The 21,662-nt window shown below is 43.2% G+C and overlaps 1 protein-coding gene across 9 annotated transcripts in view; it reads left to right on the top strand.

Moving 5' to 3' along the window:
- Positions 1-21,662, top strand: part of LOC129812510 (leucine-rich repeat and fibronectin type-III domain-containing protein 2) — a 277,699-nt gene that overhangs the window by 131,721 nt on the left and 124,316 nt on the right. For 2 of the 9 annotated variants that reach the window (XM_055864128.1, XM_055864125.1), the window contains one exon: positions 16,298-16,515. The exons of 6 other annotated variants lie outside the window; for them this stretch is intronic. The gene's annotated coding sequence lies outside the window, so the exon portion shown is untranslated. The remainder of the gene's footprint in view (positions 1-16,297; positions 16,516-21,662) is intronic. One more of the 9 variants, XM_055864129.1, reaches the window with a different exon arrangement.

Below are 21,662 nucleotides of genomic sequence, written 5' to 3'. Positions count from 1 at the left end.
GTCATCAAAATTTTAAAAAATTGCATGCTATTCCTTTAATTTTCATTCTGAAAATAATTTTCGGAATCAGCTGATGATTGTCAGAACAGGGGTCAAGTTCATTGTCGAATTTCACAGATAAATGATTATTATATTGATAGGCAAACAAATCTGCCATTAATACAAGGAACGAAAAGTGTTTTGTCACACGATTTGACAGGTAAAGTTATATTACAATGTATTAAAATGTTACATTCCCATGACGCTCAAAAGACGGGTCTAGTTTTAGGAGGTCGTACTTAATTAACCTTTTACGGGGGCAGCCCGACACCGGTACACTTATGACAACATCCAGCTCAAAGTGCAGGGCGCGAAATTCAAAATCTATTTTTTTTTTAAATATTTAACTTTCACACATTAACAAGTCCAAGACACCAGATGAAAGGTGCACATCTTGTGAATCAAGCCAACATGTCCGATTTTTAAAATGTTTTACAGGGAAGACAAAATATGTAAATCTATTAGCTAACCACGTTAGCAAAAGACACAACTTTTCTAACTCCATCAGTTTCTTATTCCATCAGGTGCTATCACAAATTCGACCAAATAAAGATATAAATAGCCACTAACCAAGAAACAAATTCATCAGATGACAGTCTGATAACATATTTATTGTATAGCATATGTTTTGTTCCAATTTCCATATTTCATGTATAAACCATAGTTTACATTTCAGCTACAATCCGAAATTGCACCGAAAGCAGACAGAATATTTACAGACACCAACGTCAAATAGCTAATTACTCATCATAAAACATTTCTGAAAAATACATAGTCTGCAGCAATTGAAAGACAGGCATCTTGTGATTCCAAACAATATTTCTGATTTATTAAATGTTTTACAGCGAAAACAAAATGTATCGCTATATTAGCGTAGCTACAATAGACAGACACAATTGGGCGCCCACGGCCAGTTCACATGCACGACAGATATATGAAATAACATCATAAAATGGGTCTTACTTTTGCTGATCTTTCATCAGAATGTTGAAGAACGTGTCCTCTGTCCAGATGAGTCGGTTTCGATTCAGAATGGCAAATTTCCCTCTTCAATTAGCATTGGCACTAGCCGAGTGGCATAAATTTCTCCAACGTAAACACAGTCAGAGGACGGAACACGGCAAAACTCCCGACTAAAGTTTCAATAATCTGATTAAACTATATTGAAAAAACATACATTACGATATGGTCACATGTATCAAAAAAAATTCGAGCCGGAGATGTTAGCCGTTCGTTACCAAGGCAAAACAGAAGTCAATCCCACTTCCTTCAGAGTACCGGAAGTGGACGGTCACGTCAAAGAAATAGTTTTTTTCCCATCACAGAACAAGATGAGCACAAAAATGTCTTTGACATCCTCTTTACACCAATAGGAAGGCGTATAGAGTGTCAGCAGACTCCTAAGTGTCAAGACCATGTATAGGCATCAAGTTGAAAAGAGCATCAATTTCTGACATTTCACTTCCTGGTCAGGAAAAGTGCTGCAGAAGGATGTCTGTTTCACTCAGAGAAATAATTCCAACTGTTTTAGAAACTAGAAAGTGTTTTCTATCCAAAAATAATAATAATATTCATATTGTACGAGCAAGATTTGAGTAGGAGGCCGTTTGAAATGGGCACGATTTCACTGGCTACTCAACACTTTGCCTTGCAGCCATAAGAAGTTAACCTTTTCACACATGAGTTCCAAATATCTTTAAATGGTCGCCCCAGTGTGAGTTGTTATATGCACGTGATGTGAGAATGCACTCACTGTTCAAATATGTGATTGTTACGCAACAGAACAGTTAACACACGCTGCCTGCTAATTATCTATAGGCTATATTTCAACTTGTCAATTTCAAGTTATTTGAGGTTTGTTCCGCCTCATTAATTGACAGACGTAGCACATTTCAGTGTTGCGGATAATTTATGTTTGAGGCATTAGTGAACCGGACAAAACTTCCCTCTTTGAAAAGAGCCCTTCCCCATTTTTTCCACACACCAAGTATGCAGACATTTGCGCAGATTTGCACAAATGTCACGTCCGTTGTAATGAGGAGACCAAGGCGCAGCGTGATATGCATACATTCTTCTTTTAATGAAGAAAGAACACGAAACAAACTAAGACTGTGAAGCTATATAAAACGAGTGCTGACAGGCAACTACACATAGACAAGAAACCACGAAACCAAAAAGGAAAATGGCAACCTAAATAGGATCCCCAATCAGAGACAACGATAAACAGCTGCCTCTGATTGGGAACCAATTCAGGCCACCATAGACCTACAGTATGCCTACAATATGCCTAGATTACAAACACCCCTAGACATACAAAACCCCTAGACAATACAAATACACGCATACCCACCCTCGTCACACCCTGACCTGACCAAAAGAATACAAAAAACATAGATAACTAAGCTCAGGGCGTGACAACAAACTTTCACATTTTCTGGCTGGCACTCGCATTGCCTCAATTGTTGTTTTCCTTACAAATAATAACTATCTGTGCGTTCCTACCAAAGTAATTGCCTTATTTTCTGTATATAGTGATGTCGTTTCTCCTGTAGCATGAGGTATACAATGGCTTGCGAAAGTTTTCACCCCCTTGGCATTTTTCCTATTTTGTTGCCTTACAACCTTGAATTAAAATAGATTTTTTTGGGGGGGGGGTTGTATCATTTGATTACACAAAATGCCTAGCACTTTGTTTAAAAAAAAATAATAATAATAAAATAAAACAGAAATAAGACAAAAAACAGAACTTGAGCGTGCATAACTATTCACCCCCTCAAAATCAATACTTTGTAGAGCCACCTTTCTTAGCAATTACAGCTGCAAGTCTCTAGGGGTATGTCTCTATAAGCTTGGCACATCTAGCCACTGGGATTTTTTCCCATTCTTCAAGGCAAAACTGCTCCAGTTCCGTCAAGTTGGATGGGTTCCGCTGGTGTACAGCAATCTATAAGTCATACCTTGGATTGAGGTCTGGGCTTTGACTAGGCCATTCCAAGACATTTAAATGTTTCCCCTTAAAGCACTCGAGTGTTGCTTTAGCAGTATGCTTAGTGTCCATGTCCAGCTGGAAGGTGAACCTCTGTCCCAGTCTCAAATCTCTGGAAGACTGAAACAGGTTTCCCTCAAAAATGTCCCTATATTTAGCTCCATCCATCATTTCTTAAATTCTGACCAGTTTCCCAATCCCTGACGATGAAAAACATCCCCACAGCATGAAGCTGCCACCACCATGCTTCACTGTGGTGATGGTATTCTCGGGGTGATGAGGTGTTGGGTTTGCGCCAGATAGTCTTTTCCTTGATGGCCAAAAAGCGAAATTTTAGTCTCATCTGACCAGCGTACCTCCTTCCATATGTTTGGGGAGTCACACATGCCTTTTGGCAAACACCAGTGTTTGCTTATTTTTTTCTTTAAGCAATGGATTTTTTTCTGGACACTCTTCCGTAAAGCCCAGCTCTGTAGAGTGTACGACTTAGTGGTCCTATGGACAGATACTCCAATCTCCGCTGTGGAGCTTTGCAGGTCCTTCAGGGTTATCTTTGGACTCTTTGTTCCCTCTCTGATCAATGCCCTCCTTGCCTGGTCTGTGAATTTTGGTGTTGTGGTGCGATTTTCTTTCCATTTTTTAATATGGGATATAATGGTGCTCTGTGGGATGTTCAAAGTTTCTGATATTTTTTATAACCCAACCCTGAACTGTAATTCTCCACAACTTTGTCCCTGACCTGTTTGGAGAGCTTCTTGGTCTTCATGGTGCCGCTTACTTGGTGGTGCCCCTTGCTTAGTAGTGTTGCGGACTCCGGGGCCTTTCAGAACAGGTGTATATATACTGAGATCATGTGACACTTAGCTTGCACACAGGTAGACTTTATTTAACATAACTATGTGAATTCTGAAGGTATTTGGTTGCATCAGATCTTATTTACATGCTTCACAGCAAAGGGGGTGAATACGTATGCACTCACCACTTTTCCATTTAAAAAAAAAAATGTATTCTTTGAAACAAGTTATTTTAATTTTACTTAACTAATTTGGACTATTTTGTTAATGTCTATTACATGACTGCCAAATTAAAATCAATTTAAGTTACAGGTTGTAATGAAAAAAAATGGGTTAAAAATGTCAAAGGGTGTGAATACTTTTGCAAGCCACTGTACAGGTCTTAAAAACAAAGGTGTCATTGTACACTGATGATTCATGTTTTCTTTTAAATCCGCAACTTGGATCCATCCACAGCCTTAATAGAGGATCTAGATACTTTTCAAATCAAATCAAATCAACGTTTATTTGTCACGTGCGCTTAATTCAACAGGTGTGGACCTTACAGTGAAATGCTTACTTACAGGCTCTAACCAATAGTTCAAAAAAGGTGTTAGGTGAACAGTAGGTAAGTAAAGAAATAAAACAAGAGTAAAAAGACAGGCTATAAAAGTAGAGAGACTACATACAGACACCGGTTAGTCAGGCTGAATGAGGTAGTATGTACATTAGATATGGTTAAAGTGACTATGCATATATGATGAACAGAGAGTAGCAGTAGCGCAAAAAAAGGGTTGGCGGGTGGTGGGTGGCGGGATACAATGGAGATAGCCAGGTTAGCCAGGGAGCACTGGTTGGTCGGCCCAATTGAGGTAGTATGTACATGAATGTATAGTTAAAGTGAATATGCATATATGGTAAACAGAGAGTAGCAGCAGCATAAAAATAGGGGTTGGGGGGGGGGACACAATGAAAATAGTCTGGGTAGCCATTTGATTACCTGTTCAGGAGTCTTATGGCTTCGGGGTAAAAACTGTTGAGTAGCCTTTTTGTACGAGACTTGGCACTCCGGTACAGCTTGCCATGCGGTAGTAGAGAGAACAGTCTATGACTGGGGTGGCTGGTGTCTTGGACAATTTTTAGGGCCTTCCTCTGACACCGCTCGTGTAGAAGTCCTGGATGGCAGGCAGCTTAATCCCAGTGATGTACTGGGCTGTACACATTACCCTCTGCAGTGCCTTGCGGTCGGAGGCCGAGCAATTTCCGTACAGGCAGTGATGCAACCAGTCAGGATGCTCTCAATACTGCAGCTGTAGAACCTTTTGAGGATCTCAGGACCCATGCCAAATCTTTTTAGTTTCCTGAGGGGGAATAGGCTTTGTCGTGCACTCTTCACGGCTGTCTTGGTGTGTTTGGACCATTCTAGTTTGTTGTTGATGTGAACACCGAGGAACTTGAAGCACTCAACCTGCTCCACTACAGCCCCGTCGATGAGAATGGGGGCGTGCTCGGTCCTCCTTTTCCTGTAGTCCACAGTCATCTCCTTAGTCTTGGTTACGTTGAGGGATAGGTTATTATTCTGGCACCACACGGCCAGGTCTCTGACCTCCTTCCTATAGGCTGTCTCGTCGTTGTCTGTGATCACTGTGTTGTGTCGTCTGCAAACTTAATGATGGTGTTGGAGTCGTGCCTGGCCATGCAGTCGTGGGTGAACAGGGAGTACAGGAGGGGACTGAGCACGCACCCCTGTGGAGCTCCAGTGATGAGGATCAGCGTGGCAGATGTGTTGCTACCTACCCTCACCACCTGGGGGTGGCCCGTCAAGAAGTCCAGGAGTTGCAGAGGGAGGTGTTTAGTCCCAGAATCCTTAGCTTAGTGATGAGCTTTCAGGGTACTGTGGTGTTGAACGCTGAGCTGTAGTCAATGAATAGCATTCTCATATAAGTTTTCCTTTTGTCCAGGTAGGGAAGGGCAGTGTGGAGTGCAATAGAGATTGCATCATCTGTGGATCTGTTTGGGCAGTATGCAAATTGGAGTTGTATAGGGTTTCTGGGATAATGGTGTTAATGTGAGCCTTTACCAACCTTTCAAAGCACTTCATGGCTACGGACGTGAGTGCTACGGGTCGGTAGTCATTTAGGCAGTTTGCCTTTGTGTTCTTGGGCACAGGGACTATGGTGGTCTGCTTGAAACATGTTGGTATTACAGACTAAATCAGGGACATGTTGAAAATGTCAGTGAAGACACCTGCCAGTTGGTAAGCACATTGCCGGAGCACACGTCCTGGTAATCCGTCTGGCCCCGCAGCCTTGTGTATGTTGACCTTTTTAAAGGTCTTACACACGTCGGCTACGGAGAGCGTGATAACACAGTCGTCCGGAACAGCTGATGCTCTCATGCATGCCTCAGTGTAGCTTGCCTCGAAGCGAGCATAGAAGTGATTTAGCTCATCTGGTAGGCTCGTGTCACTGGGTAGCTCGCAGCTGTGCTTCCTTTTGTAGTCTGTAATAGTTTGCAAGCCCTGCCACATAAGACAAGTGTCGGAGCCGGTGTAGTATGATTCAATCTTATCCCTGTATTGACGCTTTTCCTGTTTGATGGTTCGTCGCAGGGCATAGCAGGATTTATTGTAAGCTTCCGGGTTAGAGTCCCGCACCTTGAAAGCGGCAGCTCTACTCAATGTGCATGTTGCCTGTAATCCATGGCTTCTGGTTGGGGTATGTACGTACAGTCACTGTGGGGACGACATCTTTGATGCACTTATTGATAAAGCTAGTGACTGATGTGGTGTAATCCTCAATGCCATCGGAAGAATCCCGGAACATGTTCCAGTCTGTGATAGCAAAACAGTCCTGTAGTTTAGCATCTGCTTCATCTGACCACTTTTTTTATAGACTGAGTCACTGGTGCTTCCTGCTTTAATTTTTGCTTGTAAGCAGGAATCAGGAGGATAGAGTTGTGGTCGGATTTACCAAATGGAGGGTGAGGGAGATCTTTGTACACGTCTGTGTGTGTGGAGTACAGGTGATCTAGACTTTTTTTCCCTCAGATTGCACATTTAACATGTTGATAGAAATTTGGTACAACTGATTTAAGTTTCCCTGCATTAGTCTCCGGCCACTAGGATCTCCGCCTCTGGGTGAGCGGTTTCCTGTTTGCTTATTTCCTTATACAGCTGACTGAGTGCGGTCTTAGTGCCAGCATTTGTCTACGGTGGTAAATAAACAGCCGTGAAAAGTATAGCTGTAAACTCTCTATGCAAGTAGTGTGGCCTGCAATTTATCACAATATACTCTACTTCAGGCGAGCAAAATCTAGAGACTTCCTTAGATTTCATGCACCAGCTGTTGTTTACAAATATGCACAGGCCGCCCCCCTCGTCTGTGCTGTTCTATCTTGCCGGTGCAGCGTATATCCCGCTAGCTGAATATCCATGTTGTCAATCAGCAACGATTCCGTGAAACATAGGATATTACAGTTTTTGAAGTCCCGTTGGTAGGATATTCGTGATCATACCTCGTCTAATTTATTGGTCAATGATTGCACGTTGGCGAGTAGTATTGACGGTAACAGCAGCTTTCCCACTCGCCTTTTCCGGGTCCTGACCAGGCATCCGGCTCTTTGTCCTCTGTCCCTGCGTCACTTCCTCTTGTAAATAACGGGGATGTCGGTCCTGTGGGGTGTTTGGAGAATGTCTTGTGCGTCGTCTTTGTTGTAGAAAAAATATTTGTCTAATCCGAGGTGAGTGATCGCTGTCCTGATATCCAGAAGCTCTTTTCTACCGTACGATACGGTTGCAGAAACATTATGTACAAAATAAGTTACAAATAACGCGAAAAAACCACATAGTTGGTTGGGCGCCCGTTAACCTGTTTGGGGTGCAAGCCCGACCTCGGACCGAAAATGACAACAGCTGCAGAGCGCGAAATTCAAAATCTATTTTTTAAAAATATTTAACTTTTACACATTAACAAGTCCAATACAGCATTTGAAAGATAAACATCTTGTCAATCCAGCCAACATGTCCGATTTTTTAAATGTTTTACAGAGAAAACACCACATATATTTATGTTAGCTCACCACCAAATACAAAAGTGGACAGACACGTATGAATTATGATTATGAAGTATGAATTATGATTGAAGTAGCATGCACAACCAACCGAAATAAACTAAAACCAACCTAAAGAGCCCAGAAAAAACGACCTCAGATGACAGTCATATAACATGTTACACAATAAATCTATGTTTTGTTCATAAAAAGTGCATATTTTAGCTATAAATCTGTTTTACATTGATGCTACCCAAAAATGCTAATACATAGCTACAGTCTGAATCCAGCCGGGAGTAGCCAGAGAAAATACATACACCAACGTCGGCTACTAATTACACCTCATAAAACATTTCAGAAAAACATATGGTGGATAACTAATGAAAGACAGATATCTTGTGAATACAGACAACATTTCCGATTTTTGAAGTGTTTTACAGCGAAAACACAATATATCGTTATATTAGCTAACATCATAAGCTAGCATAAGGCAGCATTGATTCTAGTCAAGCGCTAGCCTAGCATAGTTAGCAGCGTTAGCATTCAACAGTTCGACATATATATGAAAAAGCATCCCAAATTGGGTCTTATCTTTCTTGGTACTCCATCAGAATGTTGTAACGGGGTCCAATGTCCAGTAGAGTCTTTAGTTGGGTTCCAGAACGAATGATTTCCCTCTTTGGTTAGCTAGCACGGTAGCATTGCTGCGCCAGAAAGCGTTTCTTCAAAAAATTCTTCCGTCGTTTCACATCTAAAGTCCAGAATAAATTGCAATAATATAATTAAAGTATATTGAAAAAACAACCTTTAGGATGATTTTGTGACATGTAGCAAATAATATCGTAGTCAGGCATCATATTCAAAGTTATCTACCTCGTTCCAGAAGCCGAGATCAAATTATCCTTCGCGCCCGGATTTTTATTTTAACTGCGCATGTCTCACAAGAAGTTCTGTTATTCAGTCCAGGGACGAGATATTCGACCCCTTTCAATTCTCACTTCCGCATTACAGTCTGACGTACACCTCTGACGTGTCTCTATGGTCCCAAGTCAAATGGCCTTTTATAGAGAAGGTCTTAAAGAGACACATCGCATTTTGGGAAACTCAATTCGGCTGGGAAAATGGCTGTAAAAATATTTCTGTTCGACTTAGAGAAACAATTCAAACCTTTTTAGAAACTACAGACTGTTATCTATCCAACAGTAGTAAATATATGCATATTGGAAAATAAAAAGTTTCTTAGGAGGCCGTTTGAAAATGTGCACACATTTTCCAGTTTTTTCAATATTCAGCGTGCAGCCAGAACAGGTTTTTAAACTGCTGCCATTTCTTCCAGTCCCATTTTCTTCAAACCTCTCTGAATTACAGACAAATTATGATACGTGTATATTACTTCACAAAAAAATACAACTTGTAGATTTCCAATAAAATGGTCTGATGGTGATTTGGATATCCTCGGTATACATATCCCAAAATAAATAAATGATCTCACTCCAATACAATTTAATAGAAAGAGTAAAAAGAGGAAAATACCTTTCTATTGTGGAAAAATCAGCCTGATTAACTGTAGTCATATCCCAGTTTATCTATTTGCTTATGATCTTGCCTACACTGAGCAAACAGTTAAAATTATTTGAGGAAAAAAACATTCAATTTTATTTTTGAATGGCAAGCCAAACAAATTGAAACAGGCCTATTTATATAATGAATATTCATTTGGAGGGCAGAAATTATTAAATATTAAATCATCAGGGAATCACAGCGAGACTATTCAATACCCGCTCATCAAGTCTCCTCAGATTCCCGTGGTATTGGGGGATTCTCCTGGCTCCAATGACACAATCCCCTCATTAACTGGTCTACTGGTGCCATCATGGGCTGGAGTCCGTTCTGCCACGCCAAGTGTCTGAAGTCAGTGAAACCTTGCCCGGAACGTTTTCCTACTGGGGGCTCGGAGGGTGTCCCGGACCTCTCTGCCATTCCCGCGGAGTACTAGGACCTTGGGGAGGTGTTCAACAAGGCCTGGGCTACTTTGCTTCTGCTGTACAGACCATATGACTGCAAGATTGACCTTCTCCTTAGCACTCCGCCCTGGGGACGACTGTACTCGAGACCGTAGACCAAGGCTATGGAAACCTACATTGGGGACTCCCTAGCTGCAGGATTTATACGTCCTTCATCCTATTCCGCCGGCGCAGGGTTCTTCTTCGTGGAGAAGAAGGGCAAGACCCTGTGACCGTGCATCAACTGCCGGGGACTCAATGACATAACGGTGAAGAACCGCTACCCGTTACCACTCACCCATCGGCCTTTGAGCCGCTCCAGGGGGCCACCGTGTTTTCCAAGCTGGATCTTCGGAACGCCTACCACCTGGTGTGGAAACAGGAGAGGGATGAGTGGAAGACCGCCTTCAACACGGCTAGCAGCCACGACAAGTATTTGGTCATGCCATTTGGCCTAACCAACGCCCCCCTGTGTTCCAAATCAAATCAAATATTTTTTGTCACATACACATGGTTAGCAGATGTTAATGCGAGTGTAGCGAAATGCTTGTGCTTCTAGTTCCCGACCATGCAGTAACCTAACAATTTCACAACAACTACCTTATACACACAAGTGCACAGGAATGAATAAGAATATGTACACAAAATATATGATTGAATGATGGCCGAACGGCATAGGCAAGATGCAGTAGATGGTATGGAGTACAGTATATACATATGAGATGAGTAATGTAGGGTATGTAAACATTATTTATTTACCGTTATTTTACCAGGTAAGTTGACTGAGAACACGTTCTCATTTGCAGCAACGACCTGGGGAATAGTTACAGGGGAGAGGGGGATGAATGAGCCAATTGTAAACTGGGGATTATTAGGTGACCATGATGGTTTGAGGGCCAGATTGGGAATTTAGCCAGGACACCGGGGTTAACACCCCTACTCTTACGATAAGTGCCATGGGATCTTTAATGACCTCAGAGAGTCAGGACACCCGTTTAACGTCCCATCCGAAAGACGGCACCCTACACAGGGCAGTGTCCCCAATCACTGTCCCCAATCACTGCTACTGCGCCTTCTTCACCACGCTGTCTGTGTGGGTGGAACATTTCAGTTTGTCCGTGATGTGTACGCAGAGGAACTTAAAACTTTCCACCCTCTCCACTACTGTCCCGTTGATTTGGATAGGGGGCTGCTCCCTCTGCTGTTTCCTGAAGTCCACGATCATCTCCTTTGTTTTGTTGACATTGAGTGTGAGGTTATTTTTGTGAAACCACACTTTGAGGGTACCTCCTCCCTGTAGGCCGTCTCGTCGTTGTTGGTAATCAAGCCTACCACTGTAGTGTCGTCTGTAAACTTAATGAATGAGTGGAGGCGTGCATGGCCACGCAGTCATGGGTGAACAGGGAGTACAGGAGAGGGCTAAGAATGCACCCTTGTGGGGCCCCAGTGTTGAGGATCAGCGGGGTGGAGATGTTTTTACCTACCCTCACCACCTGGGGACGGCCAAACAGGAAGTCCAGGACCCAGTTGCACAGTGCGGGGTTGAGACCCAGAGTCTCGAGCTTAATGACAAGTTTGGAGGGTACTATGGTGTTAAATGCTGAGCTGTAGTCGATGAACAGCATTCTTACATAGGTATTCCTCTTGTCCAGATGGGTTAGGGCAGTGTGATTGTGATTGCATCGTCTGTGGACCTATTGGGGCGGTAAGCAAATTGGAGTGGGTCCTGACAAGGTAGGGTGGAGGTGAAATGGTTATTGACTAGTCTCTCAAAGCACTTCATGATGATGGAAGTGAGTGCTACGGGGCAGTAGTCATTTAGCTCAGTTACCTTAGCTTTCTTGGGAACAGGAACCAATGGTGGCCCTCTTTAAGCATGTGGGAACAGCAGACTGGGGTAAGGATTGATTAAATATGTTCGTTAACACATCAGCCAGTTGGTCTGTGCATGCTCTGAGGACGTGGCTGGGGATGCCGTCGGGGCCTGCAGCCTTGCGAGGGTTAGCACGCTTAAATGTTTTACTCACGTTGGCTGCAGTGAAGGAGAGCTCGCAGGTTTTGGTAGCGGGCCGTGTCAGTGGCACTGTATTGTCCTCAAAAATAGCAAATAAGTTGTTTAGTCTGTCTGGGAGCAAGACATCGTGGTCCGCGACGGGGCTGGTTTTTCTTTTGTAGTCCGTGATTGACTGTAGACCCTGCCACATACCTCTCGTGTCTGAGCTGTTGAATTGCGACTCTACTTTTTCTCTATACTGACGTTTCGCTTGTTTGATTGCCTTGTGGAGGGCTGTTTGTATTCGGTCATGTTTCCGTTCACCTTGCCCTGATTAAAAGCAGTGGTTCGCGCTTTCAGTTTTCCAATCCACGGTTTCTGGTTGGGGAATGTTTTAATAGACGCTGTGGGTACAACATCACCGATGCGCTAATAAACTCGCTCACCGAATCAGCGTATTCATCAACGATGTTGTTCGACACTATGCGGAACATATCCCAGTCCACGTGATCGAAGCAATCTTGAAGTGTGGAATCCGATTGGTTGGACCAGCGTTGAACAGACCTGAGCACGGGTGCTTCCTGTTTTAGTTTCTGTCTATAGACTGGGAGCAACATAATGGAGACATGATCAGATTTTCCGAAAGGAAGGCGGGGGAGGGCCTTATATGCGTTGCGGAAGTTAGAATAACAATGATCCAAGGTTTTGCCAGCCCAGGTTTCGCAATCAATATGCTGCTAAAATTTAGGGAGCCTTGTTTTCAGATTAGCCTCGTTAACTTCACTAGGGTAAGGGGCAGCATTGGGAATTTTGGATTAAAAGCGTGCCCAAATTAAACTGCCTGCTACTCAGCCATAAAAGCTAGAATATGCATATAATTAGGAGATTTGGATAGAAACACTCTGAAGTTTCTAAAACGGTTTGAATGATGTCTGTGAGTATAACAGAACTCATATGACAGTCAAAAACCTGAGAAGAAAACCAACCAGGAAGTGGGAAATCTGAAGTTCGTAGTTTTTCAACTCTTTGCCTATCGAATACACAGTTTCTATGGGGTCATATTCCTAAGGCTTCCACTAGATGTCAACAGTCTTTAGAACCTTGATTGAGGCTTCTACTGTGAAGTGGGGGCGAATGAGAGGGGAATGACACAGAGGTCTGCCAGAGAGCCACGAGCTGACCATGCGCGTTCACGTGATAGACAAAGGAATTCTCCGGTTGGAACATTATTGAAGATTTATGTTAACATCCTAAAGATTGATTCTATACATCGTTTGACATGTTTCTACGGACTGTAACGGAACATTTTGACTTTGTCTGCACCTAGTGATTGCATCTCATGAATTTTGATTACTTGGCTAAACGCGTGAACAGAAAGGAGGTATTTGGACATAAATGACGGGCATTATTGAACAAAACAAACATTTATTGTGGAACTGGGATTCCTAGGAGTGCATTCTGATGAAGATCATCAAAGGTAAGTGAATATTTATAATGCTATTTCTGACTTCTGTTGACTACACAACATGGCGGATATCTGTTTGGGTTGTGTTTGTCTCTGAGCGCTGTACTCAGATTATTCCATGGTGTTCTTTTTCCGTTAAGTTTTTTAAATCTGACACAGCGGTTGCATTAAGGAGAAGTGGATCTAAAATTCCATGCATAACAGTTGTATCTTTTAGCAGCGTTTATTATGATTATTTCTGTAAATTGATGTGGCTCACTGGATGTTTTGGAACTACTGAACATAACGCGCCAATGTAAACTCAGATTTTTTTATATAAATATGAACTTGACGGAACAAAACATACATGTATTGTGTAACATGAAGTCCTATTAGTGTCATCTGATGAAGATCATCAAAGGTTAGTGATTAATTTTCTCTATTTCTGCTTTTTGTGACTCCTCTCTTTGGCTGGAAAAATGGCTGTGTTTTTCTGTGACTTGGCTCTGACCTAACATAATCGTTTGGTGTGCTTTTGTCGTAAAGCCTTTTTGAAATCGGACACTGTGGCTGGATTTACAACAAGTGTATCTTTAAAATGGTGTAAAATACTTATGTTTGAGGAATTTTAATTATCTGTTGTTTTGAATTTGGCACCCTGCAGTTTCATTGGCTGTTGACGAGGTGGGAAGCTACCGTCCCACATACCCTGTGAGGTTAAAATCCCCAGCTACAATAAATGCAGCCTCAGGATATGTGGTTTCCAGTTTACATAGAGTCAAATGAAGTTCGTTCAGGGCCGTCGATGTGTTTGCTTGGGGTGGAATATACACAACTGTGATAATGATCGAAGAGAATTCTCTTGGTAGATAAGGCGGTCGGCATTTGATTGTGAGGAATTCAAAGTCAGGTGAACAAAAAGACTTGAGTTCCTGTATGTTGTTATGATCACACCACGTCTCGTTAATCATAAGGCACACACCCCCGCCCTTCTTCTTACCAGAGAGATGCTTGTTTCTGTCGGCACGATGCGTGAAGAAACTAGGCTCTGGTGAATGATGTTCTCCACGACATGTTGAATCGGTTCGTCTTTGTCTACATTGATGACTTCCTCATCTTCTCCCGCTCCTCCCAAGAACATGTGCTCCACATCCGACAGGTTCTTCAATGCCTCCTTTCGAACCAGCTGTTTGATAAGGCAGAGAAGTGCTAGTTCCATTGCTCCACCATCCCATTTCTGGGGTACATAATCTCCGCTGGGCGTGTCCAGCCGGATCCCGAGAAGGTGAGAGCGGTGGTGAATTGGCCCCAGCCTTCGTCCAGGGTGGAGCGGCAACGTTTCCTGGTGTTCGGCAAATTCTATCGCCGCTTCATCCGGGTTTACAGCACCCTGGCTTCTCCCCTGTCAGCACTCACCTCTCCCAAGGTTCCGTTCATGTGGTCCACTGCTGTGAACCTCAATCACCGCTTCACCACTGCTCCCATCCTGGTTCATCCTGACCCTTCCCGTCAGTTTGTGGTGGAGACCGATACATCGGCTGTATGAGTGTGGGCGGTCCTGTCCCATCATTCTGCCCTGGACCTGAAAGTACATCCCTGAGCCTTCTTTTCCCATCACCTCAACATCACAAATAGAAACTACGATGTGGGAAATCGTGAATTTCTCGCAGTAAAGATGACGTTAGTGGAATGGAGGCACTGGCTGGAAGGGGCAGAACACCCTTTCATCGTATGGACCGACCACAAAAATCTGGAGTATCTCCACACCGCCAAACGCCTCAACTCCAGGCAAGATGGGCCCTGCTGTTCAGACGGTTCAACTTCTCCCTCTCATATCGGCCGGGATCCAAGAATGTCAAGCCAGATGCAGTGTCTCGTCATTATAGCCCCACGGCTATTAACCTTGAGCCCAAGACATTCCTTCCCACCCCGTGCCTGGCGACGGCACTCAGCTGGGGTATAGGGAAACAGGTCCGGAAGGCACAGCGGTCCCAGCCGAACCCCGGGGGCGGTCCAGATAACCGGATGTTTGTGCCTGACACGGTCCGCTCCGCGGTCCTGGAGTGGGCCCACTCCTCTAGACTGGCCTGCCACCCGGGCTCCCACCGGACCCTGGCTTTCGTGCGACGGCGCTTTTGGTGGCCCACCATGATCCCTGACGTCTCCACATTCGTCGCCCGCTTGCACAGTGTGTGCATAAAACAAGACCGGTCTTCCCCCATCTGATGGAAACACCACCATCCTGACTGTGGTGGATCAGTTTTCCAAGGCCGCCCACTTTATTCCTCTCCACAAACTACCCTCTACCAAGGAGACGGCCCAGCTCATGGTGCAGCACGTCTTCCGGATCCATAGACTGCCGGTCGACATGGTCTCTGATCGGGGCCCTCAGTTCTCGTCTCAGTTCTGGAAGGAATTCTGCACCCTCATTGGCTCTTCGGCCAGCCTGTCTTCCGGATTCCAACCCCCAGTCCAATGGCCAATCGGAGCAAGCCAACCAGGATCTGGAGATTACTCTTCGCTGCCTAGTCTCCGCCAACCATACCACCTGGAGTCAGCAACTGGCATGGGTTGAGTACGACCGCAACACCCTTTCTTGCTCTGTCACGGGTCTCTCGCCCTTCGAGTATTTCTTGGGGTATCAGCCTTCGCTCTTCCCCGAGCAAGAGGAGGAAGTCAGCAATCCCTCTACCCAGATGTTCATCCGCCGTTGTCGCCGTACATGGAAGAGAGCCTGGGCCACTCTGTTGAAAACCACATCCAGGTGTAGACAAGCCGATCGCCACAGGACCCCTGCTCCACGCTATCGGCTCAGGCAGAGGGTATGGCTCTCCACCCGGGACCTGCCCCTCCAGGTGGAGTCCCGTAAACTTTCCCCCCATTTCATTGGCCTATTCCCCATCTCTAGAGTCATTATCCCCACTGCTGTTCATCTTCTTTTACCCTGTACCCTCCGTATGTATCTAGGATTAAGCCTGTGTCTCACAGCCCTTTGTCTTCTGTCTCCAGGCCCAACCCTCCTGCCTGTGTCATTGATGGCCATCCGGCCTACACGGTGAGACGCCTCCTGAGTGTTCGACCACGGGGCAGGGATTTCCAGTACCTGGTTGACTGGGATGGTTATGGCCTAGAGGAGAGGTGCTGGGTCCCCGCTAAAGACATCATGGACCCGGCCCTCATTAACAACATTCACTGCCGGCACCCGATCAACCAGGTATTCCGCCCAGGTAGGAAGCCAGGTGGCGCTCCTAGAGGGGGGGTACTGTCACGCCCTGATCTATTACACCTGTCCTTGTGATAGTCTCCACCCCCCTACAGGTGTCGCCCGTTATCCCCTATGTATTTATACCTGTGTTCTCTGTTTGTCTGTTGCTAGTTCTTCTTGTTTGTCAAGTCAACCAGCGTTTTTGTATCGGCTCCTGCTTTTCCCCAGTCTCTCTTTCCTCGTCCTACTGGTTTTGACCCTTGCCTGTCCTGACTCTGAGCCCGCCTGCCTGACCACTGTTCCTGCCCCTGAGCCTGCCTGCCGTCCTGTACCTTTGCCCCACCCACTTTATCCTGATAATCAGGGTGTGACAGGTACTGTCCATATGCAGCTTGTTTTTTGTCACAGGTCCAGGAATGGCTGAAGAATTGCAATATTTTCCTGGAGATAACCCTGCAGATAGCACTACCGGGCGATCTGAAAAGTCATAGTCAATCGATAAATAATATAATACTACTTTTAGCAACAAACATTTTTTTTCAATTTACAATCTATGGAAACAATGGGAATAGAAGGTTCAGAACTTTTGTGAAACATGACAGAAATGTTTGAAAAATATATGGCAAATAGAAATCCAATATGGATGGTGTTAAGAGGTAGATGGGAGGGGTTGAATGGAGCTGAAGGTTGGGACTAATAACAACTAAAAACAAAAGGATAACTAATGTAAACCATACTGTGCCCATAAAACAAATATAGTTTGAGAACTTTTTTGAAAGAGCACAGTTTGCAAGATATGGCAAATAGAAATCAAACTGGATGGACATCAGCTATACATGGGAGAGGTTGAGGGTAGTGTAACGAGTGTGCTGAGATTCGGGAAGCAAGTTCAGGGAGTGAGATTTTCGTAAATAAAAAACAAAGAACACAATCAACATACCAACTTGAAAACCGAGTCAATAACACCTGAGGGAAGATAATCAAGGAGGTGATGGAATCCAGGTGAGTGTCATGAGGCGCAAGTGCGCGAGACGATGTTAACAGGTGTGCGGGATAATACGTGACAGGTAGAGGGAGAACAGAAGTAAAAACAAACAAATAGAACGATTGTAAAATAGACTGTCCATTAAATGTAAAGTTGGAGTAATTAAAACTTGTTTTTCAACCGTTCCACAAATTTCTTGTTAACAAACTATAGTTTTGGTAAGTCGGTTAGGACATCTACTTTGTGCATGACATTTTTCCAACAATTGATTACGGACAGATTATGTCACTTATAATTCACAGTATCACAATTCCAGTGGGTCAGAAGTTTACATACACTAAGTTGACTGTGCCTTTTATCAGCTTGGAAAATGTTAGAAAATTATGTTAAGTTTAGAAACTTCTGATAGGCTAATTGACGTCATTTGAGTCAATCGGAGGTGTACCTGTGGATGTTTTTCAATGCCTACCTTCAAACTCAGTGCCTCTTTGCTTGACATCATGGGAAAATCAAAAGAAATCAGCCAGGACCTCAGAAAAAAAATTATAGACCTCCACAAGTCTGGTTCATCCTTGGGAGCAATTTCCAAACGCCACCACGTTCATCTGTACAAACAATAGTACGCAAGTGTAAACACCATTGGACCACGCATATGTCATACCGCTCAGCAAGGAGACGTGTTCTTTACCCTAGAGATGAATGTACTTTGGTGCAAAAAGTGCAAAACAATCCCAGAACAACAGCAATGGACCTTGTGAAGATGCTGGAGGAAACGGGTACAAAAGTATCTATATCCACAGTAAAACAAGTCCTTTATCGACATAACCCGAAAGCCCGCTCAGCAAGGAAGACAGCCATAAAAAAGCCAGACTATGGTTTACAACTGCACATGGGGACAAAGATCGTACTTTTTGGAGAAATGTCCTCTGGTCTGATTAACTTATGGCTGCAGGGGCAGTATTGAGCAGCTTGGATGAAAGGTGCACAGAGGTGCCCAGAGTAAACGGCCTGCTCCTCAGTCATAGTTGCTAATATTTGCATATTAGTATTGAATAGAAAACACTCTGAAGTTTCTAAAACTGTTTGAAGTATGTCTGTGAGTATAACAGAACTCATATGGCAGGCAAAAACCTGAGAAGTTCCACTTCCTGTTTCGATTTTTTCTGAGGGTGGCAGATTTTCAACCAAGCTCTCATTGAAATTACAGCAAGATATTGATGAGTTTTCACTTCCTACGGCTTCCACTAGGTGTCAACAGTCAATATAACTTTGTCTGATGACTCTAATGTGAAGGGGGGCCGAAGGAGACAGGAATTAGTCACCACTGCCACAAGCTGACCATGCTTTGACCACGCACCTTCACGTGATAGGCAGCTCCGTTCCATCGCTCAACTGAAGTCAATCTAATTCTCCGGTTGGAACGTTATTCAAGATGTATGTTAACAACATTCTAAAGATTGATTCAGTACATCGTTTGACATGTTTCTGCTAACTGTTATGGAACTTTTGGACATTTCGTCACGTTATAGGGGATGCGCTTTGTGACTTTGGAATTGTTTACCAAACGCGCTAACCAAAGTAGCTAATTGGACATAAATAACGGACATTATCGAACAAATCAAGCATTTATTGTGGACCTGGGATTCCTAGGACTGCATTCTGATGAAGTTCATGAAAGGTAAGGAAACATTTATCATGTATTTTCTGGTTTCTGTTGAGTCCAACATTTCGGCTAATTTGGCTATTGTTCTGAGCTCCGTCTCAGATTATTGCATGGTTTATTTTTCCGTAAAGTATTTTTGAAATCTGACACAGCGGTTGCATTAAGGAGAGGTATATCTATAATTCCATGTGTATAACAGTTGTATTATCATCTACCTTTATGATGAGTATTTCTGTTGAAACGATGTGGCTATGCAAAATCACTTGATATTTTTGGAACTAGTGAATGTAACGCGTCAATGTAAACTCAGATTTTTTTATATAAATATGAACTTTATCAAACAAAACATGCATGTGTTGTGTAACATGAAGTCCTATAAGTGTCATCTGTTGAAGATCATCAAAGGTTAGTGATTAATTCTATCTCTATTTCTGCTTTTTGTGACTGCTATATTTCGCTGGAAAAATGGCTGTGCTTATTGTGGTTTGGTGGTGACCTAACATAATCGTTTGTAGTGCTTTCGCTGAAAAGCATATTTGAAATCAGACACTTTGTTGGGATTAAAAACAAGATTACCTTTAAAATGATATAAGACACATGTATGTTTTAGGAATTTTAATTATGAAATTTCTGTTGTTTGAATTTGGCGCCCTGCACTTTCACTGGCTGTTGTCATATCGAGCCCGTTAGCGGATTTGCAGCCATAAGAAGTTAAACAAAATTAGAACTGTTTGGCCATAATGACCATCATTATATTTGGAGGATAAAGGGGGAGGCTTGCAACCCAAAGAACACCATCCCAACTGTGAAGCACGGGGGTGGCAGCATCATGTTTTGGGGGTGCTTTGCTGCTGAAGGGACTGGTGCACTTCACAAAATAGATGGCATTATGTGGATATATTGAAGCAACATCTCAAGACATCAGTCAGGAAGTTAAAGCTTGGTCGCAAATGGGTCTTCAAATGGACAATGACCCCAAGCATTCTTCCAAAGTTGTGAAAAAATGACTTAAGGACAATGAAGTCAAGGTATTGGAGTGGCCATCACAAAACCTGACCTCAATCCTATAAACAATTTGTGGGCAGAACTGAAAAAGCATGTGTGGGCAAGTAGGCCTACAAACCTGACTCAGTTACACCAGCTCTGTCAGGAGGAATGGGCCCGAAACGTTTGACCCATGTTTAAATTGTTTTTAGGCAATGCTACCAAATATTAATTGAGTGTATGTTAACTTCTGACCCACTGGGAATGTGATGAAAGAAATAAAAGCTGAAATAAATCATTCTCTTGACTATTATTCTGACATTTCACATTCTTAACATAAAGTGGTAATCCTAACTGACCTAAAACAGGGAATTTTTACTAGGATTAAAAGTCAGGAATTGTGTAAAACTGAGATTAAATGTATTTGGTTAAGGTGTATGTAAACTTCCGACTTCAATTGTACGTTTGTATGTGTATATATAGGGAATTGGAAATGATGCATACACTTTAATTTGTATTTATTTAACCTTTAGTGAACTTACATTGATGGAAGCTACAATCTATCTGTAATATTATAGCTGATCTACCCCCCAAATGTAAAAAACAATACAAATAAATACGTTTTCAGACCCCTTGACTTTTTCTACATTTTGTTTCGTCACAGCCTTAATCTAAAATGTATTAAATCGTTTTTTCCCCTTAATCAATCTACACACAATACCCCATAATGACAAAGCAAAAACAGGTTTTCAGAATGTTTTGCAAATTTGTTAAAAATAAAAAAGAGAAACAAGAAATGTACATAGTATTCAGACTCTTTACTCAGTACTTTGTTGAAGCACCTTTGGCAGCAATTAAAGCCTTGAGTCTTCTTGGGTATGACGCTACAAGTTTGGCACACCTGTATTTGGGGAGTTTCTCCCATTCTTCTCTGCAGATCCTCTCAAGCTCTGTCAGTTTGGATGGGGAGCGTTGTTGCACAGCTATTTTCAGGTCTCTCCAGAGATGTTCGATCGGGTTCAAGTCCAGGCTCTGGCTTCGCCACAAGTCACTCCTACGTTGTCTTGGCTGTGTGCTTAGGGTTGTTGTCCTGTTGGAAGGTGAAACTTCGCCCCAGTCTGAGGTCCTGAGCACTCTGGAGCAGGTTTTTATCACACACACACAAACACACAAATGCGCAGATGCCTCTCTCTAATATATTTGATTTCATATATCTGAGTGCCAAAAATCATATGTGAAAGTAATTGCAATTTCTCTGGATGATGTCTGCAATCAGACAAATCGAGCGGCACCTGCTCACACATCACATCACAGACATTCCGTTGAGAAATTGCTTTCCCCACTCTCAAATACAGTATCTCTAACCGGAGGAGGAGAAGAAGCAGGTCCCTTTGCATTTTTTTTACTGGTGTTTTAAACGTTTCCTAATACGTTGTTTCTCACCCTTTGTTGTGTATTGCCAACTCTCGTTGCCATTTCCAACCAGCATCATCAGAGAAAATAAACATGTGCTCTAGGACATACTTCTTTCCCTGTT

Source organism: Salvelinus fontinalis, chromosome 16 (assembly GCF_029448725.1).
Source record: "Salvelinus fontinalis isolate EN_2023a chromosome 16, ASM2944872v1, whole genome shotgun sequence".
NCBI lineage: Eukaryota > Metazoa > Chordata > Actinopteri > Salmoniformes > Salmonidae > Salvelinus > Salvelinus fontinalis.
This window is presented reverse-complemented; position numbering and strand designations above follow the sequence as displayed.